The sequence below is a fragment of the Amblyomma maculatum genome, chromosome 8, assembly GCF_055883805.1.
Source record: "Amblyomma maculatum isolate TAMU_Amacu chromosome 8, ASM5588380v1, whole genome shotgun sequence".
Lineage (NCBI taxonomy): Eukaryota > Metazoa > Arthropoda > Arachnida > Ixodida > Ixodidae > Amblyomma > Amblyomma maculatum.
Genome location: NC_139351.1, coordinates 118,479,194 through 118,504,952, shown reverse-complemented (window position 1 = coordinate 118,504,952; position 25,759 = coordinate 118,479,194). Strand labels below are relative to the sequence as shown.

At 47.1% G+C, this 25,759-nt stretch overlaps 1 protein-coding gene across 1 annotated transcript in view; it reads right to left on the bottom strand.

The window, feature by feature from the left end:
* The window catches only part of Pka-C1 (Protein kinase, cAMP-dependent, catalytic subunit 1), a 410,566-nt gene extending 384,949 nt beyond the window's left edge, over positions 1–25,617 (bottom strand). The window contains exon 1 of the mRNA XM_084577414.1: positions 25,397–25,617. The gene's annotated coding sequence lies outside the window, so the exon portion shown is untranslated. The remainder of the gene's footprint in view (positions 1–25,396) is intronic.
* Between the last annotated feature and the right edge of the window lie 142 nt (positions 25,618–25,759).

The following is a 25,759-nucleotide window of genomic DNA, read 5'->3' as shown; positions in this document are numbered from 1 at the left end:
CGCCAAGGTTCACTGGCGACGCTTCCACGTGTGTCGGGCCGCGCTTTGACGCCGGTGCCTTTGTTCACAAGCCAAGCGGTCACGCTTTGACGCATGACGATCGGAAAAGCCGCGCTCGAGCGACCAGAGGTCGAACGACGGGAGCTTAATGGGGGTTTGTTGGACCTCGCTGTTTCTGAACTGCCGTGCGAAGGTAAAAAGTGATCCACTTCTTTCCAATATCGCTCACCTTTCTTTCCAGCTTTCCTATTATTTTCTCTTGCTTAGCTTGACGGGTTGACGTCAGTTTATTTTGAAGGTTTCTCGTTAGCCTCAAAGTTTTTGCCGAACAAGTGGGTGCCGGAAGAATGCAACAATTGCGCATTACACGTATCGACATCAATAACTGGACAAAGGACGGTGTCGGTGACGTTCTCTTTCAAGAATGGACATTGAATTCTGACGTAATCATAGCGATTCACAAATGCACATTTCGTAGTCGAGGGTTCGAAGGCATACCGTCTGGTCAGGAATCATGGCTTGATGAGATTCACTGGTCACTGATCATGGTCGTCATTTCATTGTCAATACGTCGTCAAAACATCTTCAAAACATCGTCAAAACGATATTTTTGTTTGACTATGGTCAGTAACCCCTGAATTTTATCAAGTGCTAAAAGCGTTGCGCCTATGCAACAGACCAAAATTATAAATTCTTTGCGAGTTTTTGCACCAAATTTCTTGCGTCGGACTCTCATCAGAAACTTTCTGTGGACTCTTGAATTTTTTTTATCATGATGCACGAGGACATCAGATCAGCGACTTTTTGCATTGCATGAAACATTGTGTCCCTTCATTAACCTTTATCCCAAAGATTTAAGAAAGTTTATTAAATATTGCCTAATGGTGTTAAAACGTTGGTGCAGCGCAAAAAAAAATGTACACACCAAACAAGACGAATACCATTTTAAGCATCAAGAGCTGTTCCAAAAACCCATTTTTCCCCTGCTCATACAGTAACGAGGCACATCGACTAACAGAACGTTGTAGTACAGCGCGTCTTGATTTATACCTGCTACAAATGCGTACACTAGGCAAAACATTTCAGAAATCTCCAGTTATTAACAGCTGCTCTTTAACACTTATATAGACACCAGACCCCGCGGAAGAAAGAATTGAATCCAATGAATATATCGGTGTAGCATCTCTCTCTCTCTCTCTTTCTCCACACACACACACACACACACACACACACACACACACACACACACACACACACACACACACACACACACACACACACACACACACACACACACACACACACACACACACACACACACACACACACACACACACACACACACACACACACACACACACACACACACACACGCGCGCGCGCGCGCGCGCGCGCGCGTATCACAGAGAGGTATTCTCGACGAGTCGGGACCCCCTTTAAAGGGGAAGAGTGAAAACGTAAAGGAAGATAGTAGAGGACTAGTCACGCGTTTCGTTTCCAGACCTCACTCTTCCTCTCGAAATATTAACGTGACCCGCTTTCTGTCGCGTTGATGTATACACAAGTATGCTGCATGTTGCTTTCGCCTTTCACAGTGTTGATGTAAGCTGCTCGCTCCAATAATTGGCGGTCTGGCAAGAGAAGCACATGTAAGCGTTCGGCTAAGATAAGATTATAGTTAAATGCGTTTATTAAAAAAAAAGTGAAATTCACGCTTTTTTTTTTTTATTCTACGCACCACAAACAAAAAAGAAATGCATCATAAACTTGTCGCGTATGTCCCAAGAATTAATGAAACCCCAATGAAGAGGAAGTGCATTATGTCTTCGGAAACTCTATGACAAGTTTTAATCCACGACGCATCGTAAACTCGGCAAAAAAGTCTTCAGAACCCCTTCATGAGTGCAAATGTTTGTGAGGATGACTTTGAATAAAATATTCAACATAATTTCTGTAAGGGTATGCATGCGTAAGCTAAAGCTCCGCGCACATCTACTAGCTCCTGAGAACGCTGTCCAGGCTCAGAGCAATCTAAGACATGAAATCTATATGGTCATGCAAGCAAAGTGTGCCCAGGTGGCCCCGTGCAGCTTGCCTACTAGCCTAGAATTACAGGCAGGACAACTGCACCGCTCAGGTTCCTCCGGCCCCGTGGCGAGCGAAAAATTGTTTTTGTGTGCTTTGAGTAAAACGAGGAAACTTTGCTTCTCGCAAGGTATACTCTCAAAGCACCGCTACCGAGTCATTCTTTTCCGTGCAACGTGCCTGCGGCGAAAGCGACGTTATCTTTTCGTATCCTCCACAAATAGAATCGCTACACATTAAAGGATTTAAAATAGAAGTCCTCTATATTCTATACATACTGCAATTACTAAAAAAAATACCATTATTTACACTTGTACCATGGCTGTCACACATTAAAAATAGGCTGACTCCATTGAGCTCGCTCAATTATCTATGTCACGTCATCAAGTTCGTGTACACTAGGCTCTGCACTAAAATGCCAAATGGCATGAAAATAACAGCTAGAAGTAGTCGAGGGCTGGCACTGCCGTTCTGGTCGCAGCTGCAGAAGCGTGTAGGAAACGTATACAGTACACTCGCTATACCACAGGCGCTGTTTCAAGGCGAAAGCTTTTAATGGGACAAAAGCTACCCGCGCGAGCGGCGCACCTGATTGGTCGACAGAGAAGTGACGTCACCAGCCGCCAAATTCGAAGCTACCAACCAGAAGTTTCATCCTGTCTAGCGTTCCTGCCAACTGCAATCCCATACTTGAACGCGCGCCAAGGAACGCCACGCGACAGGAGCGATGGTGTAGTTCAAACGCACATTAGTCGGAAAGTGTGTGACATATACTGCGCCTTTCCTTTTCTGTAAACCAATTATAATTGTATGTACGACTGCAACGAACGCCGATAAAAGGCAAACAATGAGAGGTAAATGATAGGAGAGGAAAGGTATAGGCTTTCGTCATTCTCCTCTTCAGAGATATCTAAGAGACCCTCTAATTTTTGAACTTAGGGCACCGTGTCGCGTCTTAGGCTGGTTGGTTGGTTGGTTTATGGGGTTTAACGTCCCAAAGCGACTCAGGCTATGAGAGACGCCGTGGTGGAGGACTCCGGAAATTTCGACCAGCTGGGGTTCCTTAACGTGCACTGACATTGCACAGCACACGGGCGCCTTGCTTTTCGCCTCCATCGAAAAGCGGCCGCCGAGGCCGGGATTCGATCCCGCATCCTTGGGAACAATAGTCGAACGCCGTAACCACTGCGCCACCCCGGCGGGGGGCGTCTTAGGCGTTCTGTGTATATTGTGTATATTGTCACTGTGTAGTACTCGTTGCAACGGTGAGACATATTCACTGCTTTTGCGCCCGACCATGCTAAACAACTAGGGCTACAAATAATCATACAAGCAAACAAGGTCGCGTGTATTAGAAGACTCTTAAGTCAGCGCACCGGTCGTGCACAATGTGTCACAAAAACATCACAAAGATCCACTGCTGACCATCTCCATACCTTGAAGACTGCCAGTGGCGCTCGTAACACTGTGCGCTCCGCACAGGTTCCTCCCAAAACCGTCCCGCAACCCGGCATTTTTTTTCCAGGCCACACGGGTTGTGATTCTTATGAGGTAGAGAGGGCAACCTCACAACAGCCATCTATTACTTATTAAAGTCACAGTTAAAAGGGCCCTTCCCTGGTATCGGGCTGAGTTCAATGACCACGAAGCTTTCACGAAAATAATGTTGAGCATTGTTTCATTGTTCGCGAAAAAACAAAACGCTTCCGTTCGATAGGGAAACCATGGTTGCCTCATAAATGCATCTTGGCGGAGCGACAGTAAAATCCGCTCGACCTGAAGCGTAAATGCATGGCAAAGACAAAGCTTTTAATTGAGCGCTATTGAAACACGCGGCAGACACAGGGAAGAAAAAAGCTTAATCCTCCTGCGACCCAAAAGAATAAATCGTATTAAGGGACCCTGAAGGTGCTCATTCAGAATATGATAGTCGCCGACTGAATAAAGATGATCGTTCACTTAGTATACGGAACCTGCACCACACACAGACACAACAAGCACCACACATGTAGTTGAGGCTTCTGATCCTATTATGAACCAAGCCAATATTCCATAAGGATGACACAGGGAAAATGCGGTAACTCATGCGGCAGTATACCTTATCCGACGTCGAGTTGGATTTTCTTTTTTTGAAAGGGGAGGGGGGAGAGGAGAGGGTGCTGTAGGTGAGATAGGTATGCAATGCATACGATAGTTTTCCGAGAAGCACGGAATAACCTTCTCACCAGTCAGATGCACCCCACCTCTTTTCACAAGGTGTCTGCAGCACTACAAAAGGTAAGGGCGATATCAGCCAATCAGGATGCGCGCACAACACGATCAATTCCTACCAAATAGTGAAGTACATTGTGACCTTCCGACCAGCGAGAAGTTTGTCGCTACAGAGAAGTACACGGAATAACCTTACGACATCGAGATGGAGAGTATTCTAGTGAAGCATCATGCACTTTTTCTCCAATAAGACTTTTCGTGTTCTGGTGAAGCATGGCACAGCATTCAGGTGAGATGCTCCGCGCGCACGTATAAAAACCGCCTTTCACCCAAATACGACCGCGGGAAAACAAACAGTAACAAAAAATGCAGCAAGAGCGCGGTTTGATATCTCTATGTCTCGTCTAATTTATTATTTCATTTTTTTTTTCAGTAACAATACGTTCATGTATGTTATCCGCTGTATTCTTTGCTCGTCCTCTTACGCATTAATCTGCTCTTCAGTGGCCTTACAATGATACATGTATATTTATTGTGTGATGTATGTCGTCTCTTCAGTGCATTCATCTACTCTTTCTTTAAAGAGAACAAACTGAAGTTGGGCTGAATAAATACATTACTGCATAGTGACAGAAAATAGGCTAATTGATTATTTTGTTGCGTCTGAACAAATAAGGAAAAGTAAAATTCGTTAGAGGCACTTAGACCTGTCTTATATGCGGTACGGCGCAAGCTTTTCCGGGATCCTTTTCACTCATTTGCTTCTTTTTCTCTTTTTACTTTTTCATCTTTTCTAGTCCTTTGGTTGTTTTTCTTTTCTATTCATTGTTTTTGCCCTTTTTTTTCTTTCGTTACTTTTTTCCTATTTTACTCTTGACTCAATGGCATCGATGTTGCAACGTAATGACGAGGCTTGACAATGAAGCAAATATGCGGTTTTTGTACGTTTCTTTTTTTGCACAAATTTGACATATTTTACACACTTTAGGCGTCTGTGGGTGTTTTGAAGCCTGCACACTATATTGACGTCCATTATTTCGACGTTAAATTGACTTTTTGGGTCTAATTCATTACTCCACTCAACGAAATTTTGCACATAGAGACAATTTTCTTCTTTTTACTCTACCTCATACAACCATTCCTTTACATATAAATCACCTCATTATTCGACTGGGACTGTGTGACACTCTCTGCGGACATTAGAACGCAAGGGCCTGTCGACAGGCTGGGGTCGAGCCACGTCATGTCTGCCTCGTGCGGACAGAGGAGAGCTGAGATGTGAGACGACAGACTAAAAGGGGAAACGCGCGTCACAAGTTCTCACAACAGGTTAAGCGCCCAGCGCGAAGAACACTAACGCACACACTTGTGGAGAGGAGTTTCAGCCACAATAGACGAGACCTATGCCCCAGCCCCGGAAGGCTGTTATCGGAAAGGAACAGCATTTCTTTCTCGCACAAAAACATCGATGGTGCGCTGACACTTCTATTTTTGATACGATTTCATACAAAGTTATGTCCCTCTATCACTTCTCATTGTAAGCTCGTCTTCGTGGCCACTGAAAACAAAGGTTTTAATAGGCACGATTCTAGCCACCATAGGCACGAGAAGCCCCCCCCCCCCCCCCCCCCCCCGGCACCTCCGTCCTCCCAGTCAAAGAAAAAAAAAATACACCCTCCCAGTCAAAGAAAAAAAAATTAAATAACGAAATGCGCGTGGTGTCATCAGCGGCCACTTTCACAAGTAACATCCGAGCATCGACACCGGCTTTCGGGTGCGAACCTTAGGGGCTAAGATATACCGCAATTGAGCTCAATGCGCCGATTATTTTCAGCGCAGACGTCGCATGTTGAAATCGAGTGGCTGGGGAAAATAATGCAATTCAATCAGGTATAAACGCTTACATGGCAAGAAAAAAGCGTAGAATCGATTTTTACTGCGAATAAATCGGGCTGTAGCCGGTCTCCCTTTAGGCAGGTGACAGTGCATGTTATGGGCATAAAACCTTTTCACGACCCTTGGAGAAACCGGTTTGACTGGGCTGAGAACCAGGTATGGGGGGAGAATCCGCAGCTTTTTCCTTACGAGCACAGCCCAGTCTCCAATATGGCAGCGCCCTTTGGCCAATTTTGAAAAGGACTATAGAACGCACGCGCGGCGCCTGTTTACGGTCAGTGTCATTGGCACGTCGCGGCCGCCAACGGCCTCCTCACTCGCCGGGGTTGACGGACGGCTGCTACGACGTCGGCTGCTGCCTCGCACGCTGCTAAGCCTTCCGCCGCTCTGTGCACGGTACTTATGACTGGATTAACGCACCACTGGGGAAATCTGACCCGGCGTCACACTGGCTTCCACACGCATGGCAAATCAGAGATGCCGCATCGTGTTTTGCTGCGTCAGCTGCATATCTCTTACACTTTTAGGGGCCCTTTTGATGAAACCGGTCAGGCACTGAGGCAATGAAGCCCCCCATAACAATCGCCGGCGCACGATTTTGCGCTCCGCGCATGCGCGACGGTACAGTCCATCAACTTCCGTCCAGGCTCGTCTGCAGTCGGAACTGGACACAATCACCGGATGAAACACAAAGCGGAGCAGCGGAACTACACGCTTCATTGTGCTCTAATACGTTCGTACAATTATATTTATAATAATCGGTTTACAGGAAGAGAAAAGCACGGTAGCTGTCACAATGTTTTCTGAGGACACCCAAACCGCGCCGTGAAGGAAGGCAGGCAGGTGGGAGTGAAAGCGGAAAGAAACAGGTGTCGCAGTGGAGAGCTGCGGAGCAATTTTGACTACAGTATCTCTTTCTCTCTTTCCACTTTCATTCCCACCGTCCTCCCTTTGGTACGGTCCAGGTGTTCACGAAGAAAGTGTGACAGTTACTGCGCCTTTCCTTTCCTGCGAGCCAATTATCATCAATTATTATCTTTATCGTGCACTCAGGTCGCATAGCACCCGGACGCCTCTCCATTTCGGGTCTATCGAAAGGCTGCCGTCGGCGGTCGGATTCGAACCTTGGTAATCCGTCCGGTCCAGTAGTTCGGCGTCTTAACCGCTGCGCCACCGCGGCAAGGCAAACCCGTTTGAGCAAATATTCTCATTTCGCACACGCGCTGAACGCGAGATTGTGCGCTGCCTAATGTCTGCAAAGCCCCTGAGGCACTGAAGCCACTCTGTCATCATCACAGTGTGACGCCATTCACCATGGGATGGGCGCATAATGACCATAAAAAACAAATCACTGCCTCCCCCGTAATCGAGAGTTGAAGCAAGCATGAAATAGGTTTATTAACGACGTTGTCGCATAGAGCAAGATAACTGACAAGAGCTAGGGGCAGTACACAAGGCCCCAGCGGTCGACCTTGGCTCTTCACCAGATTCGGCAAGCGCACTAGCCTTGAAGATGGCCGCCGCAGTTCAGCACCAAATTGCGGAGGTCATTGTGTTCTTGTCCGGCTCCCTCGGGAGCAGAAGTCCAGGCCCCCTGTGAGGATGTGGTAGGTCTTTTGAAGCAAAAGCTTCACTACGCCATGCATCAGGTACCTGTCCGGCCGCTTGACCATTAACGAGCCAAAGCTAGGTCACAGTGTGGCTATAACCTAATCATGGTACCACCTACAGTGTACCGCCACATTACCTTTGACATTTGTAATAAATTGTATACTGTATTTGTAATAAATGCATCATCAAGCATTGGCCTTTCGTTTGAGCATTTTGACGCTTTTGAACCCCCTTTCTCAAATATTTCATTTTCAATTAATTGATCAATTTCGCATTCTAAATTTTCTTAATTAGCATAATCAAGCATTGGTTTCTCATCCTGAGCGTTTTGGCACATTTGAAGGCCTGGGATTCTCTGGCCTTATCTACCCACGTGGGACACTAAAAAAGAAATCAACATTCACTATGACAGCATTAGAGAAACTCTTCGTAGACTTCCTCTTCCTGATAAATCACTCACTACCACGCAAATAGGCATTCTTAGACGCATACAACTAATACACTGCTTACTCCTGCCAGATCGTTTCTGTATCGATTGTGGAGCTGGAGAAAATGGGAATTCATAATACATGGCAAGAGCTCACTGCAGCAGTCAGAATCTCTAAATTGGAAAGACTAAGTCAGACGGAGACAGGCAGAACCATCCTAGGATCACGGTGCGTGCATCCCAAGCCGAAACGTAGAGCCACGTTGTTTTGACTCGCCGGCGGCGTCAGTGGCATCGATCAGTCGCTGATATCTCTTCGCCGCGCAACGTTCCTATGGGCCCACGCGCTGCCTCCCGAACCTCCCGATAACTTAATTGATGTCTTCATTTCTCCGACAACAAAGCTTCCTTCATGACAGTCAAGAACTGTTAGCGGAGTGTTTGTTGAAGGAATATGTGTGAAAAATTAAAAAGTTGTCTGCAAGTGCACATGCATGTCTTGCTCGAAACATTTGCCTCAATCTATTGAAAAAGGTGAAACAGCTGATGAGCTGCGCTCTAATTTCGCATTACGAAGTAACGTAATCGTCGGCAAATTTTTTTACAGCACATCTGCAATGACCGCAAATGTTGTTGGCATATTCTGAGATTAATACCAGACATTTCATCGTACGCTTTCAAAAGTTCTTTAAAATCGAGTGGGGATTATATTACCGGCAAAACTTTTCAGAGCCGAACGCCAGCTGTAGTTCTTCCGTTTAACTACTTTATTACAAACAGTTACTAATAACTTTCTCGGCACAGCCTGGGGATGAGTGCCAATTAATGGCTCGATCGGTTTAGTTTATAAGGGTTTAGCTTCCCAAAGCGACTTGGACTATAAAATAAGCCGTATTAGAGGGCTCTGGAAATTTCGATCGCACAGCCAACGAGGCCGTGCTTTCCGCCTCCATTGAAAAAAGGCCGCCAAGCTGCCGGTATTCGATCCCGCATCTTTGGACTCGAGTTCCCCGACCGGGCTAATGGCAAGACTGTATGTAGTCAAAGACAAGACGATGTCACGTCGGTTCTTGAAATGCAGAAAAGCTCAGTCGCATTTGGCTAAGGTATACACTGCTTATAACATGGGTAAAGTAGCAAAAATATCTCCCCGCGGCAGTATTCCCCATGGTGATAGTCACCAATGTGGTAGAACGCATTGTTCTGGAGATGATGTTCGGTTGGATCACTTAGCCGAGCGGCTTCCAGTGCTTAATTCGCTCTTAAATGATGAGTATAGCAAACACGCAGTTGTAACAATTTTGCAGCAGCATTTTTGTATTTTTGGGCGCGGCAACATTTTCGGCGTTTCGGTCTCACGACGAAGAGAACCGCGTTGCGCGCGCAGTATGGCGCACTTGGACGCGATAGGCTGCTACAGTGCAGCTCCGCTCTAAGGCTAATTAATACTGCTTGAAGAACGGTGACGCTAATGGCCCCGTATACACCGTCGCGACACGTGTGCAACGACGGTTATCTTGCTTAGGTCGCAATGCCTTTACCGCGTTTTTTTTTTTTTTCTTGCTCCTGCGCCCATGCATAAGTATGTACAACGCAGCGCTCCATGCATGGGCACTCGCATGCGGCCACCATCGATCGCATGTGTGCGCTCGAAAATTATGTGGAGACGGGCATTTTCTGCGTTCTTTCCCGTGCCGAGCTGGAATGTTGCTCCGCGTTCGTCCGGCTCTTTTTGATGAGCACGAACACTGCTGGAGGCTATGAAATGAACACCAGTGGATACCGCCGCGAGGTTTTGTAGTATTTGCAATATTTAAAATTCAGCCTCATTCCCGATGTAGCAGTGAGTCTAACCATATTTATCTGCACAGATAAGTTTGCCCCCCCCTCCCATGTTAGCGCGCTTCGTTTTAAGTATTTTCGCATTGTGACACTGGTGCTTCCATCATTAAAGATTTTTTTTTTATCTAATAAAGTTGATTCCATCGATCTATGCAGTCGGCTTCTGCAAGCCAAAACCTCAAGCTGTTGTCTTTTTGTTAAAGCCAGCCACGATTGAGAGGCTACTCTCGAGCCTGGCTGATAAAGTACGTGTACCATAAGGCTATCAAAAACTTTCCGACCTGTATTGTTCATGACTATAGATAGACTTCAAAATCCCTCGTGACGCTCCCTGATTCGTTTTTTTTTTCTTCCTTCACGTGAGCAGTCACTGCGGGCCAATGAGAACGCTTGCGACAATGCACGCTACTCTGTCATGCCACCAACCAGGATCACGTGACCGGTCTCCAGCTCCGGGTGGGTATGGACTGTCCCACACGGCCTATCCCCTTTCTCTCTCTCGGAATATTTTTTTCTCGAGTAGGCGAACTCAATTGGCTTCTATTTCATTTATATATTACCCCCTCCCCCCCCCCCCCCCCCCCCAAAAAAAAAAAAAAAAAGGCCAGCAAATACATTGCGCAAGCGGCCGCACCGGTGTTCAGGGGCACCAGGTTCCAAGTTTACGAGCACGTGAGCCACAAGACGTGTATTCTGAACTCTTCAGGACAGCGGAACCTCACCAAAACAACAACAAAAAAAGACAGAGGGCCGACTATAATATACTTCTCTGGACGAATGGTTTGAAGCTGCGCTCGAAATAGACAAAATGAAAATCTCACAGCTGCTCTTGTGGGATCCGTTCACATGAGTCATGCAGCAAGTGTTTCACGACATTAGCCAACGCGCATGCGCGGCCGTGAATTTAAAATGTTACAGAGAACCGCACGTGGCATCGACTCAACGCGTTTGCACCCTTGTTAGCCCGAATAGATTAACCTCCGATGGTTAAGGGCTAATCGCGCAAGTTACTCGAGCTTCGCAGTTCTGCTGCGGTGTCAATGGATCTTGAGTTAAGGCGAAATGCCCAACCATCCCCTGCTGTTGTCAAGTTAACCGCCCCTAGCAACGCGTCTTTTCTTTTGCGGTCCGTTCCAAGGCCGGAGCGCCATTTCCACTTTTTTTTTTTTTTTTTTTTGTCCGAAATGCGCACGCAGCAAGTCGGAAATCAGCAATTTCCTCGCAGGTCTACCAAGGGGTTTCTTTCTTTGACCTTTAAATGACCGCAGTATACACTTCGTTACCACTACTGGTATATCCCAGTCAGAAAAAAACGACATAAAATTTTCTGTTGTATACGACAGAATTTCTCTGCGGTTTTTGACGGGAAACCTGTTGTGACAACAGAACGTTCTATAGTAACATCAAAAATTCCTGTAGTTACAACACAAAGTGGTACAGAACTACAGACAAAAGAAATATTCTAAAGAAGATACTACAGAACTACAGAAAAGTACTACAGAACTACAAAATATTTTGTCGCATTTTTCCCACGGTTTTGTAGTTTTTCTCGACTGGGATGAAATAGAAACTAAAATAATAAATAAAGTAATATAGTAATGAAATATTGCAAACAAAAGCCGGAACGCTCGGCCAAAGATACAGTAGTCCTCGTGACGTACAGCGACGGCTTCTCAAATATTGCTGGAAAACATTAGTAAAAAAAAAAAAAAAAAAAAAAAAAAGGAATGCACTGAGAGCAGCTTAACTTCGAACCATTTGCAAGTGTTTGCGATTGTATAACACTTCTCTAAAACTGACAGTTTAGCCAGTCTATTGTGCCGAGATAACAGAAAGCCTATTGTCCGAAGCATTTCTGACATAGAAGTAAACTTTATTGTTACCATTCCGCGATCACACTGATACAAAATATCCTAATTTTGATTCTCTTTATAGTTTTTATTTCTTTATTTTTTTTTTTTTTTTAAGGGAGCAAAAGCGACCCTGAAATGTTATCGACACGTCTCCCAGCCGCGCTTTCCAACCACGGCCGCGATGTAACATGTAGCAGAATCTAAACAAATAAAATGATTGCGCATGCATTGGAAGCAACGGCACATTTTGTGAAATGCTCAAATTAATCGCATGCTGAGACGTACGGCCAGTTTGGTCGAACAAGAGTGGAGCGGCACAGAAGAGGTCGCAAACCTAGAGTTGCCAGCAGAAATTCCACCAATTGCGACCAGCATGCCGCCAACATCAATTCCTGTTCAATCAGAACAGCACTTCGCTGCGCAGTTTCACACGAACTGTCATGGCAGACGCGCCGAACAAACGTCTCGCGCAGCTTTATAAGCGGAGCGCACATAACCTTCCTTCCTTAACCCTTCCTTACTTTCTTCCTTCCTTAACTCTTCCACGCAAAATATTAATATAGTTATTTGCTCGAGAAGGAATACTGAGTCTTCCCAGTGTCGAATACATACGCAGAAATTTCCAACGTACAACTCAAAACAAAATCAAGGTGTCATTTCTAGTAAATATGAAGGGAGAACGCTATTACTTCTATAGTCTTCTCAAAACACGATAAAATTTCGCTTAGAAGATTACGAATGACATTGACATTTTTTCACTTGTTTTGCGTAAGAGAGAGAAAGTAAATTTATCGCTTTTAAGCGGTCAGAAAGGAGTATAATTTGCTTCCTTATTTGTAGAGCAAACATGATTTACTGGCCATCTGTTTATATCGAGAAAGTTTCAGAACCAGTAATGTGAGATGGCTGGACGTTCTGAAGCTCTCTGCGCACTTACATCAACTGGGGATACCCGGAAATTGCCGAAAGTTAGCGAAAATGCCGAGAACTGTCAATAAATAAGTTTCGCCCTTTGGATGCTACACGGACTGATATTGTAATAACATATTTCCTAACATCTTGCGACGGTCAGCATATTTTACTTCAAATTAGTCAGAACATTCCTAAGGCGCTTTAGTTATTGCTTTAGTTGTTGTGTTTTTCTGTAAGAGTCTAGGATAAACTACACAATGAGCGAGAGGAAAACGAAGAATACAAACTCAAGAGAAAAACAATTCTCTCACTTTCCTCAAAAGCTCACGGAGAAGCGCTCATCAATAAGAAAAAAAAATAGAAAAACACGCACGAGGCATAAGAGGCCTCACATGCAGCCGTAACGCCGGATAAAAATAGGCAAAAATGCAATCGGTGCGCTACCAGAATACGAGAATTAACGAGAAGACCGGTTCTACACACAGTCTCCACTTCACGAGCAGTCCGATTTCAGCTAGGTGCACTGGCTGAGCGGGGAAGGAGGGGGGGGGGGGGAGGGGGGGGGGCACGTTACTGCCGCAGCAGCTCGTTTTTCCTCACAAATAAAGTAGTGATTTCATCACGAGAGCGTAAAGACGACAAACATATGTGTTGTTGTTCCGCCCGGCGTTTGCATGGAGATGGGAGTTGACGGTGTACGGAACAGTCCAAAGGATGCACTTCGTGTATCCGTGGGAACCTTGATTTGAAGGTCAGCTAGAAAGACACAACATTCCTCACCGCCAGAAAATGCAGAACGCTAGCGCTGCGGCCGCATAACGAACCACTAACACTGGCGTACGTAGAAGCAAATACTTTACCGACAATCATGTAGTTGAGGATGGGTCGAGACACACACACACACACACACACACACACACACACACACACACACACACACACACACACACACACACACACACACACACACACACACACACACACAAACACACACACACACACACACACACACACACACACACACACACACACACACACACACACGCGCGCGCGCGCGCGCGTGTTCACGCAACGGGAACCCACCAAGCTTGAGTAATTAGTAATAAATTAGGGCTGCTTCGTATTACAGTAATTAGTAAATGGTAATACTTTAAATTTTACAAATCTACTCTGCACTGATGGAATAATTACTCATTGCATGGGAGCATAGCTGCTCTTTTATTACAAATGAACTCGTTGGTCTAAATATTCCCTAAACATCGGCCTGCCAAATGCCAGCCGCATTGGTTAGCCTAGCTGGTAGAGCAACTTCTCCCGACTGGACTGAAACACCGCACCAGGACAATTTTTTTCAACTACAAAGCTTCCGTAGAATGTGCATTTTTTTACTGTAGCCGTATGACTGCGTTTGAGTGGGCATGCAAATGAGCATTAACTCCCTTATAACACTGTTTTCTGCACAGACGGTAGGCGCACATAAATTTGGCTCGTGTATGAATATCTCGTGGATACGCGGAGTGCCCATGGCTCACGCGATGTTGCAACTTTAAGCGACCTCTCTAGAGGCGCTCGCCATAGCGGCGCACACTTAAGGCTGTGCACACCGGTCCCTTTCGCCTCTGCTTTTTTTATTTTTTCTTCTTTAAAAAAGCGTTAAAATAACAGCAAAAGCGACACCGACGACGCTTCAGTGGAAAACCACGGGCGGTCGCGAATCCCGTTAACAACATACAGCCGTAGGACGACGACAGTGCTCGACACGGGCTCTGCTCAGACATCGTTCACGGAGGACGCACGAACTATATGCTTATTCTAAAACCGTGCAGCGTGGGGAAGAAGCTGCAGCCGACACCAGACAATCATATGATGAGTCGTGACCATACTCTAAAAAAAAAAAAAAAAAAAAAACTTATTTATAAGAAATGAAAGGCGCGGCAACTGTCTCACTTGTTTTCTGTGGACACCGCAACCGGGCCGTAAGGGAAGGGAGGAAGGTGGGAGTGAAAATGGAGAGAGAGAAAGAGGAGCCGTAGTGGACGGCTACGGAGTAATTTCGACCACCTGGGGATCTTTAACGTGCGCTGACATCGCACAGCACAGGGACGCCTCTTCGTTTCGCCTCCATCGAAACGCAGCCGCCGAGGTCGGGTTCGAACCCGGGTACTCCGGCACAGTGGTCGGGCGTCTTACCACTGCACCACCCCAGCGGGGCACCTATTTCTATACTCCTTACAAAACCGTGCAACGGGGGGAAGAAGCTACAGCCGAAGACAGCCAATCACATGGGACCCAGCAAACAAACTCTGTTCTCGCCAATTACATGAGGCCTTATAATCAAAACTTCTTTTTTTTTTTTCTCGCATAAAACAGGCTCCCGATTAGCTGGAGTCGTTCGCAATCTGTTTTCAAACTAAGAATCGGATCAAAAACCACAGGCATTTGCCGCAGGTAATTTTTGGAGGTGAGCCAAATGTCGAACTACCCATGATCTGTACAGTTGGCTGTCGGTTCTTTTTTTGAAGTCCAAAAGGTACATTTTACAACCGCAAGTGTTGCAGCAGTCCAGTCAGAATGCGGAGAGCTTGTGAACTGGCATGAACAAAGAGGTCGAATTCACAATAGTGACTGCCGTCACGGCAACAGAAAGACGACAGCACCCAATCAGAATCCCGAGACCGTTCTGACGTGCGGATAATCCCGCCCCTCATTGGCTGAGGTCCAGTTCTGTAACTCCTACAACAGTGCACGATTTTCAGCGAGAGCGCATAGTGTATGCACACCGTGCCGTCTCTGCGCAGGCTTGATGCTGCTTCTATCAGAGGCGCTTCAGCTGCCGCGCGTGGGGCGTACAGGAGGCCGCTCTGCTCTCCGTTCTATTTCTGGACGCTTGTCCGTGTGTACGTACCCCATACTACGCTCGCGGAGGATAAAGGCCTGGTCATTGCGACATCGCGCCGTAATGATCGCGCTGCGGCTCGCAGCTGACCACATAACCTACTGCCTCCATCAAGCACGAACAACCCCAACAGGACGCGCTTTGTTAAAAATAGTGTTCTGCAACTACAAGAAAAAAAAAAATGCCCGAAGTTTATCCCTGCTAAACCTAGTCGTTTTGCTTGGTTGGCTTAGGTTTAGACATGGGCATAGCCGTCAACTACAGGAGGGAACCCGCGATGTATCTGCTGTCAAGTGGTGGTACACCATAGTTGCACGGTACCATGGTTAAGCTATCTATCTAAACTGTGACCTCTGGCGCGTCGAAAGTTAAGCGGCCTGCCAGGTTGACCCTGGCTGATACATAGCGTAGTGAATCTTTCGCTTCAAAAATGATCCAAGCACGTTTCGTGAAGTCGCTTCCTCATTGGTACAATCGCTCTGTGGGATATGTGAAGTTATTTTTACACTCGTTTTTGGTCACGGGCGACAAAGTATCCACTCACCGCTTTCAATACAGCGAAATAATCCCCGCATTTTATAATCACGCATCCTTGAAAATATGCTGGGTGCTGGGACGAAGATACCAGCAAAAGATTTTGGGCACTTGGAGGGAAAGCTGCCCTTTAATACTGACCCTTGAGTGTATCCTGCCATAGCTATTAAATCGGAAACTTAAGAAACTGGAGGAGTGAAGGGTGGCAGTTCCTGGCCCTACGGAGCTGGGACGGTAGGTCAACGCCGCTTGCGGCGGGGGCTAGCCAGCCACCGAATTTTATGTTGTAGGCCGTCATTGCACCCGCCACTGCTTCAGTGGTGGACGACGGCTGTTGTTGAGGCGCGCGTCCTTCTCTCCCTCTTCTTTTTTCCTTTCTTCTCTTTTTTCTCTTCTCTCCGCACGAGGCAGCGGAGGTGGCTCATCTACAAAGCCAGTAGCAGGCCCGTGCATTCTCTTTTCCTTCTTCCTAGAGCCACAACAACAAGAAACTGAACTATTGAAGTGATGTTTCTAAACAAGTTCTTTTTTTTTCGCGCGTGTCAAATTATCACGCTTTTTGTGTTTGTCCAGTTCATTTCCGACGGAGGTGGGGGGGGGGGGGGGGGGGGGGGCTTGAGTCACGCTTCCGCTTCGTATAAAGGCGAAGGGTTCGACGTGAGCACCCGCATCCACATCGCAACCCAAACTTACCTTACCTTTTGAAAATGGCTTTAATTATCTTGAACAATTATTTTCCCTTTACACTGCCCTTCGAGATTGCATACACAGTTCCCCAGCAGCAAACTTAGAGACCACATATCACACTGTTGAGGTTCCTGAAGGATACAGTGGCATCAGTTGCTCCACCATGGTTACACTTGGAGTGTTCGTTCAACCTTAATAGTGCTAATCCCATAGTGATCGATGCACAGACACCATCCATTCTAAATGTGGAAAATAAACATTCATTCCTTCCTTCAGAATTTCGCACCGTCACCGCCACTGCGGATACCATACAGGTAGTACCATACCATACTGCAAAGCTCTAATACCCGTTGTTGTAACATTTGAGAGATATAGGGCGCGGTGTACCCTTAACGGCGCTGACTTTCACATTACTTTCAACCAGTTCTACCCTGGGAGATGGCGGCGGCACTACACGGAGCTCCCTGACCTGATGTGTTTGTCGTGGTCTTGTGATGGTGACGTCCCTTCGGGGAAAATATATTAAAAAATGCAAAAAAAAAAAATCGAAGGTGTCGAGCTTGGTTTCTCTCTCTCTTCTTTTTTTTTTTTTTTTTGCGTGACACAACCGCATTCTTCCCGGTACAGAAAAAAAAAAAATGACTGCAGGCAAACGGAAATTTACGAAGTGCGACAGATACAGCGACTTTCTTGTGAACCCCTTGTTTACAGGAAAGGTGCAGTATCTGCCAAACATTTACCGCGTGGACGCCTGAACCGTACTGTAAGGGAAGGGGCGAAGGTGGGATTGAAATCGGAAAGAAAGAGGTGCCGTAGAATGGAGTAATTTCCTACTGAATGTATTTGAGCTCTCCTCTCCCGACGCTTCTTATGGTGTTCAGGATGCACGTTTAAAACCACGGGTGGTCGACAGGTGGAAAGCTGCGTATGCATGTGCGCCAGAGGTATACGTGGCTTCACTGTGCCAGATGAGCTATTTTCGACACGCGCTCGAAACAGCCAAAACTTGCTGACCCACAGTGCCGAGTTTATTCGCATTTACGAAATTCTAAGAACTGTTACGGCTGTTGCTCAAGAACGGCAAAAAGTTCCACTTGCAACCAGGCGCCTATGCATATCGTTAAAGTTCTCTATATCGGAATTTAGATGAGTTGCTGGTTCACATATTTAGACTTAATTTTGTTTTCTGGTGTCAGCCAACACTGATATCGCTAAGCCACAAACCCATCCAATTACTCCGAAAAGTATGTTTTTAAACGCTACTAGGTAGATGTCTTCCCTAGATAAGACACGGCATTCACCGGCAAGGCAGCCAACAGCCGTGTGCTCTGCAAATCGCACGAGGTTGTCGTGTTTGGAATAACAGGGAAGTCTAAAAAGAAAACCTGCCCAGGCGCTCAGACAACGGGGATAACGACAAACGCGGAACTCCGAAACGCCGGGAGTGCAGGCAATCTAATCCTATCTCCTAAAGGCGATAAAAAACAAAAATTCACGCGCTTGCGGTCCCCTGCACGCTGACGACTGATAACGCACCGTAAACATAACAGGAGCTTGGACGGAAACGAGGGGGCCGCTAGCGGGCACAAGCGCTCTTCACGACGAATGCATGGGCAGCGCGAAGCGGCTAGACATGCACTATGACATGCATTTGACGGTGTCAGGACAGCACGAGCCGTCCGGCGCTAGAACCACATCACTGCGACGACTGCGTGTGAAAAGGACGGAAGCCGCAGTAGTACGCACTCAGTCCCGGTGAATGTCAACCGAAATGTTGTGAAACTGTCGAGAGAGAAGGTGTATCCACTCTGGCGAGTCGATCGCGAGGATCGCGTGACCGATCGACCATGATCCTTGACTAAGGGGACTTGTCATTGCCGGTGTTCAAACCGGTACGCGACCTTTACAGGCTAGCTGGTTTATAGGGTTTAACGTTCCATAGCAACTCACGCTATATAAGGGAAGCCTTGAGATTTGGTTTGGTTTGAGGTGTTTAACGTCTCAAAGCGACTCAGGCTATGAGAGACGCCGTAGTGGAGGACTCCGGAAATTTCGACCACCTGGGGTTCTTTAATGTGCACTGAAAACGCACAGCAAACGGGCGCCTTGCTCCACCGAAAAGCGGCCGCCGAGGCCGGGATTCGATCCCGCGCCCTTGGGAACAGTAATCGAGCGCCGTAACCACTGCGCCACCATGGCCTCCAGAAATTTAACGACACACAGCACGCAGGCGTTTGCCTTTCGCCTTTGGGTTAGGTCCAGCAGCCGAGCGCCCTAACCACTGAGCTACCGAGGTGGCGAACTATTCGGAAAGAAAGCTGGTGGAATGGGCGCTACCATGCAGCCTATCGAAGACGTGTCGATGTACAACGGCATTCTAATGACAGCTCTGATAGAAAAATTGAGATTTTGTAGGCTAAAGAACGGAGATAAACGAAATACAAGCGCCACCATTGCTAACTTCGTAACTAAACTACGAAGCACCGACAGATTTTGTGGCATGGAATAAAAGATGAGTTATGATGTGTCCGTCACGTGTGTTGTGCAGGTCGATGCATGACAATATTCCTTTCAAAAATGATTTCGGTATTTTAATTAATGCAACAGTCTCGATCATTCCTTTTTTCACATATATAAAATATCACAGCCAGACATTATCTGGAAGTTGTTAAAAAAAAAAAAAATTAGGCAGTGCTTTAGTTCAGCTAGGCCATCCATATGTGCATCTGACTACCAAACGCACACGCTCAGGTTTATATGTTAAGTTGCACAGTTAATGACGTGATCATACGGAGTCGGATGCGATGAAAGAGACGGCGCAGCGGTGAAGACCGGCGCGGCTCGGCGGCGGAACACCCGTGGAACGGCGCATGCGCAGTTGTGGCCTATGACAGGCACGGCGAAACTCGCTTCCACTAGCCTGTAGTGTAGGTTTCGCTACAAAGCTCTGTTAAGGCACCCGCGACTGCTATGACAAGTGCCGATCCGACCCATTTTGAACAGCGTAAATTACGGCGTCGCCCGCAGTCAGGCCTGTACAGGCTGTTGGGATACGATTTTTCACGAACGCAGTCTTTACACTCTCAGGAAGTAGTATTACATTTTCATCGCCAAAACCGAACGTTTTGAGATGAAATTTTTTATAATTTTCAATCGAGTTTTTCTTAACGTGTTATTTTAGGTCAAACGTGGCTTTTGCGCACACTTTATGAACTCATTTTAGTCGCGTCGACCTAATTTGGGATATACAATATTTAACATATGTACAAAGTAATAGTATGGAGAGTAGAGTATTAGTTTTAAAGCGACCCGGCGTGGTTTTGGCTATGTACCTTATTAAATGAGAGTTTTGGCTATGTACCTTATTGCACATTATTTTCGAATTTGCGTATATATAAAGAAAACCCAACCGAATTGGCGCGCCATGATTTTTCCGAATGTTGTTTCCTACTGTATCGCTTAGCGCCTATAGGAGGAAGCTTTAGAAAACTCTCAACAGACCAAAAATTATTTTTTTCTTGCCAAAAGTTTTTTCTTCAGAGTATTGTTTTGAGCGAGACAAAAGAGCGAAAGTTTTTCAGACAAATGAGAAACAGTGTAGCGCTACGTATAGGACATTGACATGGAACTACTCTTTGACTGTATACGTAGATCAGCAGCTTGCAGCCCTTTACTTCCGCTTGTGTGCTGGCCTCGCGGCCATCCACACAGGCATCGAAGCCACCGCCTCGCGCTCGTAGCTTCTATTTCACTGCGAACAAGCTGCGAGGATACAGTACGCATGCCACTCAAGCAAACCGACGCTTCATGAATGTCCGGCGTGGACTGCGCATAGCAGTGTTGAAGCACATTGACTGAAAAGTGCACAACAGTCACAGACCTTGGTAATCCAGTAACAACTGTTGTGACTTCCTGCTGTTTCATGTCAATTATTCCGACCAAAAAATATATAGGCCCCCAATGTTCGTGTTCTAAACAATCCGGAAAAGTACGCCAGAAGCGTGTCGACAGCAATGTAGCATTGTGCAAACGAGACAATAGAACGATATGTTTTTATAAATGCTATATATGGCTACAAGCCACCCTATTATTCGGAACAAGCACGGACATAGCCTGAGCGAATCTTTGTTTCTTCTGTAATAATTTTTTTATGTGTCTCCGCAGAAGCCTTGCGTCTCGCGCTCGCATCGGCCCGCACATCCCAAACACGTCCCAACCGGGACGGAAAGTCAACGCTTTCCTGTGTAATACTCCCTATATGGGGCCTTTGAGGTGTATTCTAAAAAAAATAAAAATATTACTCACTGTTGCATACTTGCGGTACACCATCTGTAGTGGCAAAAAGGATTTCGAACCCACGCTATACGAAGGGTGCGTTTAGTTTCAACTACAAATAGTTAAACAAACTTACTTAAAGAGCAAGAGCATCGTCTGACCTAAGCACGTGCTGCAGCACGCATTCACGAGTATACACTATATACCCTCGCTAAAAACAATGCTATCAGGATCACCTGGTGCCGCTAGCATGGTCACCTAAGCGGAACATTTTTGTGTGTGTGTGGAGAACTTACGCGTTGCGGTGAAACGGGACGCTGAGCCGTCAAAATTAAAAAGTGATTTAGTCACTGATTTGCCACATATTCCCGGTTTACAAAACAGTGTGGGAACAAACAGATTGGAAACGTTAAAAGCATACAACGTTAACCCAGTCGAAAAAAACTACAGAGCTGTGTCAAAAATACGACAAAATATCCGGTAGTTCTGTCGTAACCATCAGATTTTTCTGTAGTTCTGTAGCACCTTCCTGTAGTTTTTCTGTAGTATATTTCTGTTGTCTGTAGTTCTGTAGCAGTTTTCTGTTGTAACTACAGAAATTGCGGATGTTACTACAGAATGTTTTGTTGTCACAACAGGTTTCCCGTCAAAAACCACACAGAAATTCTGTCGTAACATCAGCAAATTTTCTGTAGTTTTTTCCGACTGGGATTTAGGGACATTTCGTGGATATTTAAACATTCTACTAGGATTCTGTAGACGCTTCCACACTGGACACTTTGTAAACACTTAACCAGCTCACGAAATACTGTGGGCTATCTACGGACGACCAAACGCCCTAGCTAAAATCCGTCCCTGATACGTACTATCCCGATGACCTTCTATTACTCCGTGTCAACCGCGGTCACGCTGTTCCAGAAAATTTCCCACGCCCATCACCTCTTGGCTCAAGACCGTCGCTGGTGACGCCACCTTTGTCTTGGTGTCCATCTCTGACGCGTTAATTAGATTACTGGGCTTCAGGTCAATGCGTTAATCGTCCTGCCTGTGTTAACACCTGCAACTCGCGCTTGCTATCTAATTCCCGCTCCTCTTTTACTGCCTCTCCACGTTATCTTTCTTTTTCCCCCTTTCCATCGGTCGTTGCGCCGTTCTTTGGCCTATTTCTGGAATTCTCGATTACCCGCAGGAAGGAATTAAGACTAGAAACCTTTGCGAAGCACGATATATAAAACTCGCGTGTTCAGTGCGAAGGCTCCGGCCAGCGCCGACGGGAAACAAGGGCAACAGGTCGCGCACAACACGAAGGGGAGGGCTCTGTTCGGACGACAAACGCGTGACGCGCTTTCGCAAGCGTCGACCCGCCCGCTGTCGTTCAACGGCGCGGGGCGACTCTCTCATGAGCGCCCAAAGGATGTGGATGAACAGATGTTTTATCGCGAGCACAAACTCTGCGCAGCCCGGCAACAAAGACGCGGATATTGTTTTTGAGCGGCGCGGCAGATGTGCGTTCAACTGCGGCATTTTGTGCTCGAAACATTCGCACCCTTTGTCTGTCGGGAGTCGAATGCAGTACGGAGCCCGCGCGTCTCGAAGTCTACGGATCTGGTGGACAGAGCACTGGAAAGCGTTAATTTGTTAATTCGGTCAAGGAACCATAATCCTTGTAAACCTCTTCCGATAGCGGATATTTCTAGCAGCGCACAAACCGTACTTCACAACGTATTTCGCAGAGGAAAGTGAAAATTCCCAGCTAGCGCCCAAAGAAAATGCATGATTTAGACCGCATATACTGCAATCAACGTTCATATACGTTACTATGTCAGCAGGTGGCGTAGCTATTTTAAATTTTATTTTCGGTCTGATGCAGGTGTTCGTGCATTATTTTAGCGTGTTCAGAAATATTTTTGCCTATCATTTCTGCGCTGCAGCGGTTGGAAACGACAAAATTCTGGCGGTTCTAACTTCTCACACTGCCGTTTCATCTTGGCACCACATGGTTAAGCCGAGTCCAGCGTTGTCAAGCGTTTATACTTTACTAATTATTATTAGTAATAATTATTAGCAATAACACGTGAAACGTGCAACCGCGAGCCTATTCAAAGGAACGGGCTCAGAGCCCGCCAAAATAAAGCGAACAAGTCGAATTTTGTGTAAATATTTCTTGTTTTTTTTTTGTACGCTAAATTATTGCAATTCTTGCCGGTGTTATCCTGTGCGTGGTTCTCTCCCACTAACCGTGTTCGCTGCTCTGAGGCGTACAGGTCGAAACAATACAAAATGAAAGGCTTTATTAGCACGCAGTGGACTACATAAATCGCAGCTACGAGCGAGAAAACAGTTCCCATCTTGATGCATGGTTTCTTTCACAGTGTTCGATGAGGCAATAAAAATAAGTGAAGACGCCGAATGCGAGCCACGCGTTCCCTTTCATATGGCTCGCAGCTGTTATTCTGAAAGCGGAAGAGTTGACCGAGACGTGGATGACGCGGCCCTGAGACCATCCGGCATGGGAACAGACACAGGCGCCTTTCTGGGGTATATATGACCAACCGCTTAGACAAACTAGCGGGGCTTCACACGAAGGCCGAGGTTGTTAGGGAGACTTTGAGACGTTGGTAAAGTGAAGCTGAGGGCTATAGCTAGTTTGTATACTTAAGATTTGGAAGGCACGGACACGCTGATCCCTTAGTACTGCCTCACACGCCTTCGCATTTGGCGAGTTGTATCAGCCTTAAGGCAAGCGCGCAATTAACCTTGAAAAGCAACGTAAAAACACCGCTTGCCGCCGTTTTTCGCACATTCTGATCATGAAGCACTAAGTTCAAAATTAGATAGACATATGTGCGGATGCCAAGACGGGACTGACAGTCATGAAAAGCATCGCTAGTCTGCCGAGTGTCGGCCTATGTAGCAAGCCAGATCGATCTACACTGTTATCAGCCGTAAAGCTCACCGAATTGCCAGACGCCTCAGAACGTCACATATTTGCGCCATATTGTCATCTCCGCGCGGCTAATCGACTCTTCCAGGAACAGAAAGAGCCGGGCGGCAGCATGTCTCCCGCAAAGACGGTTGGCCGACTCGTTAGCAGGGTACATTCCGGCTAGACGAAGATGGCATCTCGAGAGTGAGCGGAGCGTCGACGCGCCAAACACGCGGCAGCGGCCAACGGGACACCGGCGACCAGTTTCGCGCCAGCCCGTGGAATTGCAAGCACGTGCCATCGCCAGCCTAGCAGCCGGAGACGTATTTCCCGAGTAAGGAAGACCACCACGCGGGGCAGAAGAAAAATCAGCAGTGGACAAAAAAAAAAATAATAATAAAAAATGCAGAGAAATAATCCGAGCTGCGAGCGAGACCGTTGGCATTGAAGTCACGCGCGGCGCTGTGGGATTCCGCAACAGGCGGACCATATACCTGCGCTTCTTTACGGAGAGCTCGCCATAATGCCCGTGACGTCATAGGCACCTACCCCTTTTCTCACTCTCCACTCCTTCCCCTCTCTTTCTTTTCATCGGTCTTGTAGCAAGAGAAGCACTGCTGCTCTCGTTCGTGCCTTTCATCCCGACTCCGTCGACGACGGTTCCAGAAGAGCGTCGTGCTGCTCCTAGGAAGGGGGGACACCGAGCCCCTCAGCAGCGCTACTCGCAGCCGCTGCGAACGCTACGCAGTCCTCGACGAAGAAAACGATCTCCAAACACGGTTATCAGCCGGATGAAAGGTCGGCCAAGTGCCCCCCTCCTCTGTCCGTGCGGACTTCGTTGACGACCAGCAGCAGCCCTAAGCGCTCGACTCTCCTTTTAATCGGGCAATTGGGGCGCGCCGATACCGACTACTCGACAGCAGTAGTACGCAGGCGCGCGTGTGCGCCCCGAGCGCGCGCCACCGCCGGGACCTCATATTTTCGTGTGTTTCTTTTTCCTCTCGCAGTCGCGGCGCGCGAACGACAAAACTTCTCCGTCACCCTTACGGAATGTCCCCGGCGTGCGAGAGGGGTCGCAATAGAAGAGCAACTCGTTTCAGAATCGGGGACACGAATGTTGACGACAACGCGCAGCGCTGTGCGGATGTTCTCTCCCCACTGCGAAGCTGGTAACTGCCGGCTGCTCAGCAGCGGCGTGCAGCGCGGACGACGACACTTTGGAAAAACGAAATGAAACCTACCTTGATCGGAGATGCGGTCGGGGGGCCGCCAACCCGTCGCTAGCGGGTCCCGGGAAAAGTCGTCGTTTTTCTCCCGACGATAAAAAAAAAAAAAGAAAAGCACAGACACACAGCGCACACAAGTAGCGTTTCCCGGGCAAACAGGTAGCGATAACGCAACGCCAAAAAGAAACGGCACACGCGTCGCACACCACACAGTACGCCAACACCTGAAGCAGACGAACGGAGCAGACGGCGACGTCGGGCCCTCTCGCGGCGGTCTCGCGAAGCCCACAGTCGAAGAAACCAGTACGATGGAGCCGGCCGGCCGGCGCGCTGTTGACACAGCTGAGCTTGCGCGAAAGCAAGGTCGCCGCGGAGGTC